We start from the raw sequence: 16,496 nt of genomic DNA on the forward strand, positions 1-16,496 counted from the left end.
TCGTTCCGTACGCATACTCCCAGATATTTTACAGAAGTAACTGCTACCAGTGTTTGTTCCGCTATCATATAATCATACAATAAAGGATCCTTCTTTCTATGTATTCGCAATACATTACATTTGTCTATGTTAAGGGTCAGTTGCCACTCCCTGCACCAAGTGCCTATCCGCTGCAGATCTTCCTGTATTTCGCTACAATTTTCTAATGCAGCAACTTCTCTGTATACTACAGCATCATCCGCGAAAAGCCGCATGGAACTTCCGACACTATCTACTAAGTCATTTATATATATTGTGTCCGCCCCAGTAGCTGAGTGGTCAGCATGACGGATTGCCGTCCTCTGGGCCCGGGTTCGATTCCCGGCTGGGTCGGAGATTTTCTCCGCTCAGGGACTGGGTGTTGTGTTGTGTTCATCATCATTTCATCCCCATCCGGCGTGCAGGTCGCCCAATGTGGCGCCGAATGTAATAAGACCTGCGATATGGCGGCCGGACCTGCCCCGCGAGGGGCCTCCCGGCCAATGACGCCAAACGCTCATTTCCATATATATTGTGAAAAGCAATGGTCCCATAACACTCCCCTGTGGGACGCCAGAGGTTACTTTAACGTCTGTAGACGTCTCTCCATTGATAACAACATGCTGTGTTCTGTTTGCTAAAAACTCTTCAATCTGAAAAGCTAATCATTTGCATATGACACCATCTTCTTCCTGTCGGTTAAATTTCGAGTCTGTCGCACGTCATCTTCGTGGTGTAGCAATTTTAATGGCCAGTAGTGTATATAAAAGTGTTTGCAATACTACAGGCTATAGGAGGCCCCAGGGCTTCCTTCCACTGAGATTTCATGTTATTGAATGAAGAGTAGATGTGATGTAGTACTAATGTCAATAATTCAATAAATTAAATTATAACATCTTGCAATACCGTTTTATGAGTGCACATACTTCTTAATCATTTCAATAGTTTTATCTACTCATTTAAGCTCCACACAGGAGAGTATTCAACTCTTTTGCGTAACAGCTTAAGCCAGCACACGAGATAGCAGTCGGGAGAGAGGACTGTAGGCAGCTCGGGGAGTTGTCGCAGAGTTCGTGGCTAAGTAGTCAGGGCAGGCTGTCTGCCTCGGGGGTATCTGCGCACGCCAAGGCTGGCGGCCTACTGTGTGTTAGTCCCCAAGTTGGTGAGTCCGCTGCCGCTGCCGCTGCCGCTGCCGCTTCTGAGATGAAAAGCAGCAGCGGCTCGGATGACTGAGCAACAGGGCTTCACGTGGTAGACATTGAGAGGAGAGCCTCCATTATACATGAACTCAGTGACAAACGGAAGACAGCATGAATGAGCAGCATTCATTAAACGAGGCTCAGCGGTTGGTCGGATTATTTAGGGTATTTTCACATATTCCTACAGGAGACAGCAGTGGCTAAAACTACAAGAGAAGTTCGTATAATTACTTGTCCGAGAACCAGTACCTGTTGAGACGTAGATATATCGCTGAAATCAGCTGTTCGAACCCTGCATTTTGTTTACATATGAGGCAGGAGTCACAAGAGATGGCACAGTAAATTAACACAATACGCATTTGTGACCAGATGCAAATCATCGAGGAATTACGGAGGTGACGCATCATGATCACTTCACAATCAATATATGGGCAAGAATTATCGATGACGGACTCACAAGTCCATGCAACTTGTCAAACAGATTATTAGGTGCTGTATATCATCTATTTCCGCGCAGTCTGTTACCAACGCTACTTGCAGAAAGACAACGAATGTGGTTTACGCACGAAGGGGAATCACCCCATTTTCTACGGATCGTGCCACAGTACTTCATTGCAACGTTTCTTGGACAATGGATTGATCGAGGACGTCTGATGGCATGTCCTGCCCATTCACCAGACCTGAACCCGCTCGATTCCTAGCTTTGAGGACTTTTAAAGGCACTGGAGTATGCCCAATACATCGGCAATGTTCAAACGTTACAGGAGCCTATGATCAATGTATGTAACGTAATCCGAATGGATGTACATGAAACAATATGTGATTCACTGTGAAAGAGGGCTTCCGAATTCACACAAAATACAGATCGGAATGGGGAGACAGATTGATCCAAACCTCGAAGCTACAGGTTTCCAAACGTATCATTACTGTGACTTCTAATTTTGATCTACACGATCTCTGTAGGAACACGTGACCGTATCGAGCGAGGTGGCGCAGTGGTTAGCACACTGGACTCGCATTCGGGAGGACGACGGTTCAATCCCGTCTCCGGCCATCCTGATTTAGGTTTTCCGTGATTTCCCTAAATCGTTTCAGGCAAATGCCGGGATGGTTCCTTTGAAAGGGCACGGCCGATTTCCTTCCCAATCCTTCCCTACCCCGAGCTTGTATCATTACTGTGACTTCTAATTTTGACCTACACGATCTCTGTAGGAACACGTGACCGTATCGAGCGAGGTGGCGCAGTGGTTAGCACACTGGACTCGCATTCGGGAGGACGACGGTTCAACCCCGTCTCCGGCCATCCTGATTTAGGTTTTCCGTGATTTCCCTAAATCGTTTCAGGCAAATGCCGGGATGGTTCCTTTGAAAGGGCACGGCCGATTTCCTTCCCAATCCTTCCCTAACCCGAGCTTGAGCTCCGTCTCTAATGACCTCGTTGTCGACGAGACGTTAAACAAAAACCACCACCACCAACACGTGACCCTTTCTCTTAAACCGCCTTTGAGTGTCTCAAATGTTCTGGGTCTGACAGAAAAAGATGATAGTGGGTCCACAGCCGATTATATTGCGACATGGAACCAGATGTCGGAAACGCGTATTTATTGTGTTATGAGCATAAACAACACGGCAACAACGTAGCTCGTTCAAATGGCTCTGAGCACTATGGGACTTGACATCTGAGGTCATCTGTCCCTACAACTTAGAACTACTTAAACCTAACTAATCTCAGGACATCACACACATCCATGCCTGAGGCAGTATTCGAACCTGCTACCGTAGCGGTCGCGCGGTTCCAGACTGAAGCGCTTAGAACCGCTCGGCCACATCGGCCGGCCAACGTGGCTCGTAAGACCGCCTGTTTCAGAGGATTTATTGCAACGGCGCATGAAGTTCTGCCGCACCCTCGCAAAGACTGGCAGCTGGTGACAAAAAGCGTAAACACCTGACCACCAAACGGACATACTGTACACAACTTAGCTCATAGCACGTGTGTCATGTGACGACCACATGCATCGCACTGGCACATTAACTTGTGCCGCACGCACCCCATCTATCACTGATGTCAGTTGTCCATTGCATTAGACGGCTTGTGTCCATGGTGAAATATGTATGATGGAACGTTACTTGTCACGAGAGTTGGCAGGCATGCATTTTACGTACCGCGCGGCTGGATGTAGTGCCCGCAAAGTAGCGCGAAAGTACAGAGAACGCTTTCTCAACAGGCGTCATTGTAAGTGGAAGAAGTTTATCTCCACCGATACCAACTTACGAGAGACAGGAAATCACAGACAGCTGGCCAAGGTTTCCGCCAGAGACATGTCTGAACACCAGACTTTGAAGAGATGATGTTGGATGGTGTGGCCGATCACCCAGCAACAAGCACCCTTCAACTTGCCCATGAAACGCGCACTTCGAAGGGTAGAGTGTGGAGAGTACTGGTGGAACAGGTATTACACTCCTATGATAAAGAACGTGTGCGAGCACTGGGACCGACGGACTTTGAGACCGGCGTTCACTTCTCTCAATGGATTATCTACCGCAGTGCTGTAATGACGAACTTCGTACAGTTTGTACTGTTCACGGATGAGGCCTCGTTCACCCGTAATGGTGTTTAAACAGCCGTCAATAGTCGTGTCTGGAATTAGGACAATCCCCAAGTCACTCACATCGGTGGCCACCAGCAACGATTCTCTGCCAACGTATGGGCGGGCATTGTCCAAGACATCTAGCAGGACATTTGCTGCCTACTCACGTTACCTGGTGTTCCCTTGAGGTGTACTGTCCCGGTTCTTGGAGACTGCACCCATCACTGTCCGCGAAAGAATGTGGCTTCAAAATGACGAAGCACCAGCCCATTTCAAATGTTGTCCGCGAGCACCTGAACAACACCTACACTCATCGTTGGATTGGAAGAGCAGGCGCTGTCCCACGGTCAACGCAGTCGCCAAATCTCACACTTCTGGACTTTTCCCTCTAGGACTACGTCACGATGTTGTTGTATGAAACCCGCGTAGAAACGGATGAAGACCTGCTAGCTGGGATCCAAGCAGCCTGTGTCCTGGTACAACGGGATCTTTGAGAGTATGCGACAGAACTTCACGCTCCGTTACCATGCATTGAGACTGGCGTTCGGCACTTTGAACAATTACTAAGAGTTACGTTGTTGTTATGCGATGTACGCTGCGTATGTCACATTGAATATGCATTTCCGACCACTGGTTCCCTGTCTCAATACAACAGGTTGTGGGGACACTATCGCCTGTTTCAGTTTGACCCAAAATGGTTTAGACACACTGTATGCAAACCTTACTCTACTGTGAATCTATAAATGAACGCACACTAAAGCTTTACTAATTCCATTTCAGCCATTTCAGACGCGTGTAATATTTATTCACACATCCTTTGTTCAAAAGCCCCCCCCCCCCCATTATAGGACCTGAAGTGCAGTCCTTCTTTCCACTTCTTTCCTCCTCCTTTCTGACTTCCCCCACTCTCTCCCGTTACGAAAAACGTAATCTGTGCACCAGTCTCTTCTTCTTCATGTTCCTGCCATACCTCAAATTATTCTCAGGCTTTGCAGAGATATTCACAAATCGCTCTGCTCACAATGCAAACAAGACAAGAAGGGTAGGAGGAAACGAAGCGAAACTTCCCAGATGTAGAGCGTATGTGACGTTATTTCAGTTATTACAATATCGAGCCTCCGGAAATTCGATGTTGTTGAGATGTCTCTGCATCGTAGGAAAAATGGTGTGAGACTCAAATCAACGAGATCTCATACCTTCTTCCACGTACATTTCAGAAATTTAACTTTTCTCATAAAGGCTTTTGATCAAACATGTATGCTTTAAGGCCTTGGTGATTTTTGTTTAACGGGTATTTCGTACTGGTGCAAGGTACGTCTTTCTGACTACCGTTTCGTCTCCTTTTGCTGTAGGCATCGTCAGAAATTATAAAGACGCAGATAGCAGTTACAGACAAAAGATAGAAAAGAAAAAAGAAAAATTCAGCAGATCGAACTGTTTGTAACGCGGCGGTATGGTCGTGACGTCATCAGACCGCTTATAACATATCTTGGGTGTTCTGAATTATCTGACTGGGGTGAGATGCCTTCAGTTTCTGGAGGTGGTACCATTTAAATTATTAGTACAAGAGGTAGGGCAAACAATTTATAAACTGTTTATGGCAACCTAAGATTGATGAGCTAATTCTACATGATTAATAAGTACTGGTACATGAAAGAGGGAAAACATAATCATTAATCCAATATCCTTATGGGATTACTGGCACAATACATCATAGCCTAGGTTGTGGGGCCGCAAGGAGGAACAAATGCGAGACAAAATTTAATGGCGTCATCTTCAATAATCGAAGTCAGAAGGCTTCTAAATATCGGCATCACCAAAACAATTGCATCTATCATTATTAATACTGAGAAATGGGTTAATCATGCATCCAAAAGGAGCCAATACTACCCAGTCGGCATTCTGTAAGCAGTGCTCACAAAGTATCTACATGGACACGATTAAGCTGAGGTCCATTCATAAACTCAGGGTACAGTTTTTAGTGAATTTGGCTGAAGTTATACTGAATAAAACACGCGTCTCAGTAACTACACTTACATTAATGTTTAAGAGTTTAGTCTCTTATACTAGGTGATCAGAACTACCGCCAGAAGTACTGCCTGTACTCTAAGATATCACTATCGTACAGTTGTGGGTTGGAATAAGAGAGTTATTTATTGACCTTCTGCTTTTTTTGCCATGGGTTAATGCCTCGCCCAGTTTCATACTATTAGGGGCGGAAATGAAATAATAAGCAGAGCTAGATGTTGATTTTATTGAGAGACCCAGCCAGCAATTGCCAGGTACCGCTGCACCCTGGCCGAGATCGCGGAGTTACGTCGACGTGTGATGCGGAGGTTGTGGCTTGATAAAGATGGTGCAGTTTGCTTTACGTAGCACTTGGGTCCAGAACTTGTGCAGTTTCGATTATTTCTTCTTTTCTGTTATAGCTGGTTTTGAGCGTCTGAATTTCTATGCACTGTGTCTACATTCTAGCATAATAATGATTGTATCTTTATAAAAACGTAGTATCGGAGAAATTAATTTGGTGGCTCTCTAATCCCAGTGGGCAACGGCCTTGCCGCAGTGGATACACCGGTTCCCGTCAGATCACCGAAGTTAAGCGCTGTCGGGCGTGGCCGGCACTTGGATGGGTGACCATCCGGGCCGTCATGCGCTGTTTCCATTTTTGGGGGTGCACTCAGCCTCGTGATGCCAATTGCGGAGCTACTCGACCGAATAGTAGCGGCTCCGGTCAAAGAAAACCATTATAACGACTGGGAGAGCGGTGTGCTGACCACACGCCCCTCCTATCCGCACCCTCAGCTGAGGATGACACGGCAGTCGGATGGTCCCGATGGGCCACTTGTGGCCTGACGACGGAGTGCTCTATTCCCAGTGCATGCTCTACTATTGTAAATTCATCTGTGTTTCGAAGATGATAATACGAACTGGATCACGGCCTAGTGTCCGTAAGCAAAAAGCACCAACGATCCAGAATGAAATTTTCACTCTGCAGCGGAATGTGCATCGATATGAAACTTCCTAGCAGATTAATACTGTGTGCCGGACAGAGGCTCGAACTCAGGGCCTTTGCCTCTTACGAGCAAGTGCTCTACCTTTTTTTATCTCATTTTGTTCGTTATTGTTCGTTGTATTTGTTCAAGGCGGATGTCCTATGACGCTTGTTGAGGTTCATCGTTGAGCCATTAACTCAGTTTTTTTTTTTTTATTACACAGGGCAGCTAACCTTCTGACCGAACACGCTGAGCTACCGTGCCGGCGATCAACTGAGCTACCCAATCACGGCTCACGCCCCGTCCTCACAGCTTTACTTTGGCCAGTACCTCGTCCCCAATCTTCACAGAACCTCTCCTGCAGACCTTGTAGAACTAACATTCCTGGAAGAAAGGATATTGCGGAGACATGGCGTAGCCATAGCCTGGGGGATGTTTCCAGACTGAAATTTTCACTCTGCACCAGAGTGCGCGCCGACAAGAAACTTCCTGGCAGAATTAAAGCTGTGAGGACGGATCGTGAGTCATGCTTGGGTACCTCAGGTAGTAGAACTCTTGCCCACGAAAGGCAAAGGTTCCGAGTTTGAGTCTCGGTCCGGCACACAGTTGGTCTGCCAGGAAGTTTCAGCGCCGAAGATGTTCTCCTTACGTTCTGTAAAAGAAAGTGGTGGACACAGTTCAGTAGTAATGTGCTAGGGGAATCCGGTACTGAAACTCCTGACTTACAACTACAGCGTAACCTGCAAAACGTCTGAAGGATATAGTGTTATTTTAATTCCACTTATATCACACGATGTTCCTACAAGTTCTCCATCGACACTGAAACGCCTCGGGGATGTTACACTATACTGAATGGAGTTCCTACACGCATCTACCTCAGCAGTCTGTGATCCAAGCTTTAAACACCTGTGTAGTGGAAATTTCCGTTGGGAGTGGTCTTCGTAGTTTTTGGCTTTCAGCAGTAGTCGAAAACTAGGAAAACTGTGGTTGTACCCTCAGTGAAACGCATGTGACCTTGAGCTGCAGAGATGCTGTCACGTAAAAAGGCATCAGGCAGCAATATGTCTAGCTATAACTTTTATTATGCTGATGTTTAAGACATACGGTCTATGTGCTGTAATGAGAGATGATTGCGAACATCGGAAGTACTATGGAACCCAAACTGCAGTAACAACAAGGAGTGATTGATTTGCACAGAAGCAAAGAACGAATGTGTGAAAATAGCAGCAGAAATAACACGAGAAGAAACGACTGATCAATAGACCTCTAACAATAAAATGTTAAACAAAATGTTTTGCACATTCCTCATGACTTGTATTTTGTGTTCTTTGTTCATTCATTTTTATCGGAAATCTCTTACTCAGTACTTTTTGGACCAAAGGAAATCGCTTGTACAGCCACCCGTGTAACACGAATTTGATACAGCGGCTTGTATAAACCGATCGTAATGTTAGCATTCCCGGAAATCATTTCAAGTTTAGAGGGTTGAGATAATTGCCACACACCTAACCGACGTCTTTAGACGATTAAACCGTTACTGTGAGAACACAACATCAATCTACCAGACAGCGATCTCCAATTGTCAACAACTTCTACATCTACATCTACCTATACGCTCCGCTAGCCACTAAGCGGTGTGTGGCGGAGGGCACAATTTTCGCCAAAGTCATATTCCCCCCCCCCCTCTTCCCTCTGTTACACTCGCGGATCGCACGAGGGAATAACGACTGTCTGAACGCCTCAGTACGAGCTCTAATTTGCCTTACCTTTGAATGGTGATTTGAAAGTTGGTGGTAATAATATATACTCTACATCCTCGGCGAAGATCGGGTTTCGGAATTTAGTTAGCAGCCCCTTCCGTTTAGCGCGTCGTCTATGTGCAAGTGCGTCCCACTTCAAACTTTCTATGAGATCTGTATTGCTCTAGCGATGGCTAAACGTACCAGTCACGAATCTTACCGTTCTTGTTTGGACCTTCTCAATCTCTTGAATCAGACCCAACTGGTAAGGGTCCCATACAGACGAACAATACTGTAAGACTGGACGAACTAACGTATTCAGTTGATGACCGTTACCTACGAATTATTCCTCGAAAATACCCCAAGTAAAATGTAACAGAACTGCGTGCTGCCTTTTTTGAGACAATTGCAACGGCCGCATCGACCTAAGCAGTACGAAAACGTCTTCAAATGAAAGATCTGTCTCTAGACTTCCATCATGAACAACAGCGCTAACTCTTATCATTGTGCAGCAATGAGAAGGTGGCTAGAGAACACTTGGCAGTGGAACCTGGTATATTAACGTCATGTTCACTTCACTGACATGTGCCGGATTACTCTGGCGCTTGATGGCCGTCGTGGAAGAGAGCTGAGGCGATCAGATAACAAAGCTTGTCCCAGTAGCGATATGGGTCAGTCTTATTTCTGGCCGGTATCATTTATTGGTATTGGAAGCCTCCTGCAGCAATAAAATGTAATTTGAGGGCTGTTCAGTATCGGGACTGGAACATTCAACATATTGCCCGGCGCTCGTAGAGTCTGGACGCGGCGGATGCCGGCCGGGTTGGAGCAGTAGGGAGGCTGGCATAGCCATGACTCGCCCGACCGTTGCCGGCACACATGACTTGAACTGGGGACGGTCTTGGTTGATCGTCGGTTGGTCGTCTTACCGGAGGACGTGTAATTGCTCTCCAGTCGCTTGTGGGTTGGCGCTGAGTGTCTCAACTCGTGGTTCTGCCGTGTCATTGCTCGGTCGCTGCTTTTAGCGTTGGCTGCGTTCTTTGTCCTAGTGTTTGTGAAATTATGTGTAGGTATTGATGTCGACTGCTCAGTTATTTTAGTGCTGTCTCCATGCTTTCTGGTAAACCTTCTGGGATGTAAGGTCGTGGTCCATGAAACTCTTCAGCTCCTAACGTTTCGTCCAGAGCTGCGCTGGACATCTTCAGAGGGGTGTTTCTCCTCCGGTGAGTCGGCAAGACTCACCGGAGGAGAAACACCCCTCTGAAGATGTCCAGCGCAGCTCTGGACGAAACGTTAGGAGCTGAAGAGTTTCATGGACCACGACCTTACATCCCGGAAGGTTTACCAGAAGATATGTCATCCGGTCGTGAAAGCCTTCATACTATGTCTCCATGCTGATGTGTAGTTGTCGGTCGGTTGGTGTGGATCAGCCAGGAACTCTGCGCGGCGCAGTGGGCCGGGCCCGGTGGCGGTCTCTACGCAGTGTCGGAGTGTGTGGGAGCTGCTCCGATTGCTACAAGGTTCGTGGCTCACTGACCCAGGACATCAAAGTTCAGTGGTGATGTAATTGCCGAAGCCAGTCTGTTCACATTGTGACGTTGGTTTTGATGGTTGGCTGTTGGGGGTATACCCGTGAGCAACAGCGAGTGTTCGAGTTGGCGAAAGTTTGGCCACCATCCGATGGAGTTTAAATGTATTTTAGTTATTTGAAGTCCAAGTGCACCAGTGGAATTTTCTGCCTTGCGGCCGTTAGCGTTCCGGTTACCTGCCCTGGCCGCTGACGTAAAGTTCAGGCAATGTCCTTTCCTCACCGTGTTGTCGCTGTCCATCACGTGTGTGTAGTTTTGACAGCTTATGCATACTTGGTTGTGGGCGGCTTCGCCTTTTACGTTTTGGCTTTGGACTTCCTTATGTATTGGTCGGGAGGACAGCAAGTCGTCTTGTCGGTTGGTCTGTTGACTGTCTCTTGGTTGGGTTGCCGGCGGATCGGATATAGTTGGGCCGACTAAGCGAACGTTAATATTTCAAGTTCAGACCGACCCCCGGAAACTTCTGAGCGCCGCTGGCTGCACTGCCTTTTCTTATTGGTATTTGATTGTGTATTTTAATGGCTCATAGCCGATGGTTTGAATTTGTATTCTTTTAGTTGGGTTTTAAATAATGGGCCTTCTGCCTTTTGAATTCTGTTTTTCAATCATGGGCTCTCTACCGTCTTAAAATTAAAATTCCTTACTTGTTAAGTCTTAGATTGTTTGGGCCTTCAGCCTCATTTAAAATATTTTTTCTGGATAAAGCTTTGAGCCTTCTGCCTTTTGAAAATTTATTGTAGTAGTGTTTTTCAATCATGGGCCTTCAGCCGTCTTAAAATTAAAATTCGTTAATTTTTAAATCTTACATTGTTTGGGCCTTCAGCCTCATTTTAAAAAAATTGTTTAAGGTTAAAGCCTTGGGCTTTCTACCTTCTAAAAATTTATTGTAGTTGTGTTTTGAATCATGGGCCTTCAGCCGTTTTAAAAGTAAAATTCCTTATTGTTAAGTCTTAGATTGTTTGGGCCTTCAGCCTCCTTTTTTTAAAATTATTTAAGGATGAAGCTTTGGGCCTTCTGCCTTTGAAAATTTATTGTAGTTGTGTTTTTAAATCATGGGCCTTCAGCCGTTTTAAAATTAAAATTCGTTAATTCAAAAATGGTTCAAATGGCTCTGACCACTATGGGACTTAACTTCTGAGGTCATCAGTCCCCTAGAACTTAGAACTACTTAAACCTAACTAACCTAAAGACATCACACACATCCATGCCAGAGGCAGGATTCGAACCTGCGACCGTAGCGATCGCGCGGTTCCAGACTGTAGCGCCTAGAACCGCTCGGCCACTCCGGCCGGCAAAATTCGTTAATCGTCAGGTCTCATTTGAAATATTATTTAAGGATAAAACCTTGCGCTTTCTGTCTTTCCAAAATTTATTGTAGTTGTCTTTTAAATCATGGGCTTTCAGCCGTTTTAAAAATTAAAGATGTTGTGCCCTTAAGCCATAAGATTGTGTGACATATTCCGTCCATAGTTAAGCTCGGAAATTTGAGCTGTAATGTTTGGGCAACTAAATAAAGTTAATGTGTTCGAGTGTACCTGACAGCCGCTCGTTTTTGGCCCCTTTCCACAATTCCAACCACCCGTTCTGTCATGCGGAGTTAACCAGGCTTTTCACTCTGTACGCACTGCTCGGCAGCGACGCTGTGCATGCTGCCGCATCATGCGCTGGAATAGCTTAGCCAAACCAGTAGACATGTGAGAGGAGCTGACATCACATCTACAACAGCTTACTCACTAACCATCATTCATCACAACAAAACGATAGGCAGATGAACGCAGCCTTGAGTAACAGCTAGTACGTACATACATATACTTGTTTAATTACATGCATAGACGGAGTCCAGTCACATTAATATGACCACCAAGTATGTTCGACGTCAATGTGCAATAACCACTCACAAAAGACAGACTGCAGCACTAGCAGTGGAGGAAATAGAAAACGAGTTGGGGGGGGGGGGGGGGGGGCAGTAGTTGTTGTTGTTGTTGTGGTCTTCAGTCCTGAGACTGGTTTGATGCAGCTCTCCATGCTACTCTATCCTGTGCAAGCTTTTTCATCTCCCAGTACCTACTGCAACCTACATCCTTCTGAACCTGCTTAGTGTATTCATCTCTTGGTCTCCCTCTACGATTTTTACCCTCCACGCTGCCCTCCAATACTAAATTGGTGATCCCTTGATGCCTCAACACATGTCCTACCAACCGATCCCTTCTTCTGGTCAAGTTGTGCCACAAACTTCTCTTCTCCCCAATCCTATTCAATACTTCCTCATTAGTTATGTGATCTACCCATCTAATCTTTAGCATTCTTCTGTAGCACCACATTTCGAAAGCTTCTATTCTCTTCTTGTCCAAACTATTTATCGTCCATGTTTCACTTCCATACATGGCTACACTCCATACGAATACTTTCAGAAATGACTTCCTGACACTTAAATCAATACTGGATGTTAACAAATTTCTCTTCTTCAGAAACGCTTTCCTTGCCATTGCCAGCCTACATTTTATATCCTCTCTACTTCGACCATCATCAGTTATTTTGCTCCCCAAATAGCAAAACTCCTTTACTACTTCAAGTGCCTCATTTCCTAATCTAATTCCCTCAGCATCACCCGACTTAATTAGACTACATTCCATTATCCTTGTTTTGCTTTTGTTGATGTTCATCTTATATCCTCCTTTCAAGACACTGTCCATTCCATTCAACTGCTCTTCCAAGTCTTTTGCTGTCTCTGACAGAATTACAATGTCATCAGCGAACCTCAAAGTTTTTATTTCTTCTCCATGAATTTTAATACCTACTCCAAATTTTTCTTTTGTTTCCTTTACTGCTTGCTCAATATACAGATTGAACAACATCGGGGAGAGGCTACAACCCTGTCTTACTCCCTTCCCAACTACTGCTTCCCTTTCATGCCCCTCGACTCTTATAACTGCCATCTGGTTTCTGTACAAATTGTAAATAGCCTTTCGCTCCCTGTATTTTACCCCTGCCACCTTTAGAATTTGAAAGAGAGTATTCCAGTCAACATTGTCAAAAGCTTTCTCTAAGTCTACAAATGCTAGAAACGTAGGTTTGCCTTTCCTTAATCTTTCTTCTAAGATAAGTCGTAAGGTCAGTATTGCCTCACGTGTTCCAGTGTTTCTACGGAATCCAAACTGATCTTCCCCGAGGTTGGCTTCTACTAGTTTTTCCATTCGTCTGTAAAGAATTCGTGTTAGTATTTTGCAGCTGTGACTTATTAAGCTGATAGTTCGGTAATTTTCACATCTGTCAACACCTGCTTTCTTTGGGATTGGAATTATTATATTCTTCTTGAAGTCTGAGGGTATTTCGCCTGTTTCATACATCTTGCTCACCAGATGGTAGAGTTTTGACAGGACTGGCTCTCCCACGGCCGTCAGTAGTTCCAATGGAATATTGTCTACTCCGGGGGCCTTGTTTCGACTCAGGTCTTTCAGTGCTCTGTCAAACTCTTCACGCAGTATCATATCTCCCATTTCATCTTCATCTACATCCTCTTCCATTTCCATAATATTGTCCTCAAGTACATCGCCCTTGTATAGACCCTCTATATACTCCTTCCACCTTTCTGCTTTCCCTTCTTTGCTTAGAACTGGGTTTCCATCTGAGCTCTTGATATTCATACAAGTCGTTCTCTTCTCTCCAAAGGTCTCTTTAATTTTCCTGTAGGCGGTATCTATCTTACCCCTAGTGAGATAGGCCTCTACATCCTTACATTTGTCCTCTAGCCATCCCTGCTTAGCCATTTTGCACTTTCTGTCGATCTCATTTTTGAGACGTTTGTATTCCTTTTTGCCTGTTTCACTTACTGCATTTTTATATTTTCTCCTTTCATCAATTAAATTCAATATTTCTTCTGTTACCCAAGGATTTCTACTAGCCCTCGTCTTTTTACCTACTTGATCCTCTGCCGCTGTCACTACTTCATCCCTCAAAGCTACCCATTCTTCTTCTACTGTATTTAATTCCCCCATTCCTGTCAATTGCTCCCTTATGCTCTCCCTGAATCTCTGTACAACCTCTGGTTCTTTTAGTTTATCCAGGTCCCATCTCCTTAAATTCCCACCTTTTTGCAGTTTCTTCAGTTTTAATCTACAGGTCATAACCAATAGATTGTGGTCAGAGTCCACATCTGCCCCTGGAAATGTCTTACAATTTAAAACCTGGTTCCTAAATCTCTGTCTTACCATTATATAATCTATCTGATACCTTTTAGTATCTCCAGGGTTCTTCCATGTATACAACCTTCTTTCATGATTCTTAAACCAAGTGTTAGCTATGATTATGTTGTGCTCTGTGCAAAATTCTACCAGGCGGCTTCCTCTTTCATTTCTGTCCCCCAATCCATAGTCACCTACTATGTTTCCTTCTCTCCCTTTTCCTACTGACGAATTCCAGTCACCCATGACTATTAAATTTTCGTCTCCCTTCACAATCTGAATAATTTCTTTTATTTCATCATACATTTCTTCAATTTCTTCGTCATCTGCAGAGCTAGTTGGCATATAAACTTGTACTACTGTAGTAGGTGTGGGCTTCGTATCTATCTTGGCCACAATAATGCGTTCACTATGCTGTTTGTAGTAGCTTACCCGCATTCCTATTTTCCTATTCATTATTAAACCTACTCCTGCATTACCCCTATTTGATTTTGTGTTTATAACCCTGTAGTCACCTGACCAGAAGTCTTGTTCCTCCTGCCACCGAACTTCACTAATTCCCACTATATCTAACTTCAACCTATCCATTTCCCTTTTTAAATTTTCTAACCTACCTGCCCGATTAAGGGATCTGACATTCCACGCTCCGATCCGTAGAACGCCAGTTTTCTTTCTCCTGATAACGACATCCTCTTGAGTAGTCCCCGCCCGGAGATCCGAATGGGGGACTATTTTACCTCCGGAATATTTTACCCAAGAGGACGCCATCATCATGTAATCATACAGTAAAGCTGCATGCCCTCGGGAAAAATTACGGCTGTAGTTTCCCCTTGCTTTCAGCCGTTCGCAGTACCAGCACAGCAAGGCCGTTTTGGTTATTGTTACAAGGCCAGATCAGTCAATCATCCAGACTGTTGCCCTTGCAACTACTGAAAAGGCTGCTGCCCCTCTTCAGGAACCACACGTTTGTCTGGCCTCTCAACAGATACCCCTCCGTTGTGGTTGCACCTACGGTACGGCTATCTGTATCGCTGAGGCACGCAAGCCTCCCCACCAACGGCAAGGTCCATGGTTCATGGGGGGGGGGGGGGGGGGCAGTAGTAGTAATCCGGAAATGGAGTGATTCATCTCATTCATCTCATGTCCTAAATGGCATGACCATTGGCTTTCGGGCCACGGGTGGAAGCATTTCTGAAAGGGCTAATTTAGTAAACTGTTCACATCCGCTGCAGTTACATTATACCGTGAATGACATAATTGTGCAATCCAAAACTGGCGCTGAGGCAACTGTGCTGCACCAAGGGCCATAATACGAGGGGCGTTCAGAAAGTAAGCTCCGATCGGTCGCGAAATGGAAACGACTATGAAAATCCGATAAAGCTTTGCACAGATGTGTTGGGTAGTGTCTCTAGTATAACCCCAGTTAGCATCACGTCGCTCTTCTCATTTCTGAGCTCGCAGTGAGTGCGTAAAGATGTCTAGAAAATAGTGTCTGCCGCCAAGTACGAGGGCCTGGTGAGAAATTTCGCCTGAAGCTATGCAGCTAACATTACCTAACTGTCGTGCTGTTTCGTCTTCACGACAATTCTCAGCCGCATTCTGCAGGGGCAATGAAGATGCTCCTGCATCGTTTTCAAATGGAAATGTTAGATTACCCACAATACAGTCCGCAATTGTCTCCCCCTGAGTTTCATCTCTGGTCACATGAACCGCTGTCTTTGAAGACAACATTTTGACACAGATAACGAGGTGTAGGCCAGCGTGGAGAATTGGCGGAAAGCACTGGCGGCTGCCTTCTATGATGAGGCTATTGAAAAGTTGGTACAACGCTATGACAAAAGTCTAAGTCAGAACGGCGACTACGTAGAGAAGTAGCTGAAAGGTGTAGCTAATTGTTACAAGTAAAACATTTCTGATGTTCACTGTGGTTTCAATTTGGCAATCAATCGGAGCTTACTTTCTGAACAGGCCTCGTAGATGTGCAACTGTTGAGCAACTGACTACCTAGATGTACCAAGGAGCTACCAGTAGTCACTCTTCAAACGATTGTTTGGCCAACGTTGGTGTGTATAGGCCTCAGCAGCAAGTGCGGTCTTATGACATGAATTACATTTTATGCTCCACTGGACATATGGCCGTTAAGGCGTGAAATACCTGCACGCATTATGGTCTGGGGAATGTTTTCG

The 16,496-nt window shown here is 45.2% G+C and overlaps 1 protein-coding gene and 1 pseudogene across 1 annotated transcript in view; both read left to right on the top strand.

Annotated features, from left to right (window-relative positions):
- The window catches only part of LOC124616326 (urocanate hydratase-like), a 424,523-nt gene that overhangs the window by 244,537 nt on the left and 163,490 nt on the right, over window positions 1-16,496 (top strand). The gene's annotated exons all lie outside the window — the stretch shown is intronic.
- On the top strand, window positions 6,353-6,470 carry LOC124617012 (annotated as a pseudogene).

Source organism: Schistocerca americana, chromosome 5 (assembly GCF_021461395.2).
Source record: "Schistocerca americana isolate TAMUIC-IGC-003095 chromosome 5, iqSchAmer2.1, whole genome shotgun sequence".
Classification (NCBI taxonomy): Eukaryota; Metazoa; Arthropoda; class Insecta; order Orthoptera; family Acrididae; genus Schistocerca; species Schistocerca americana.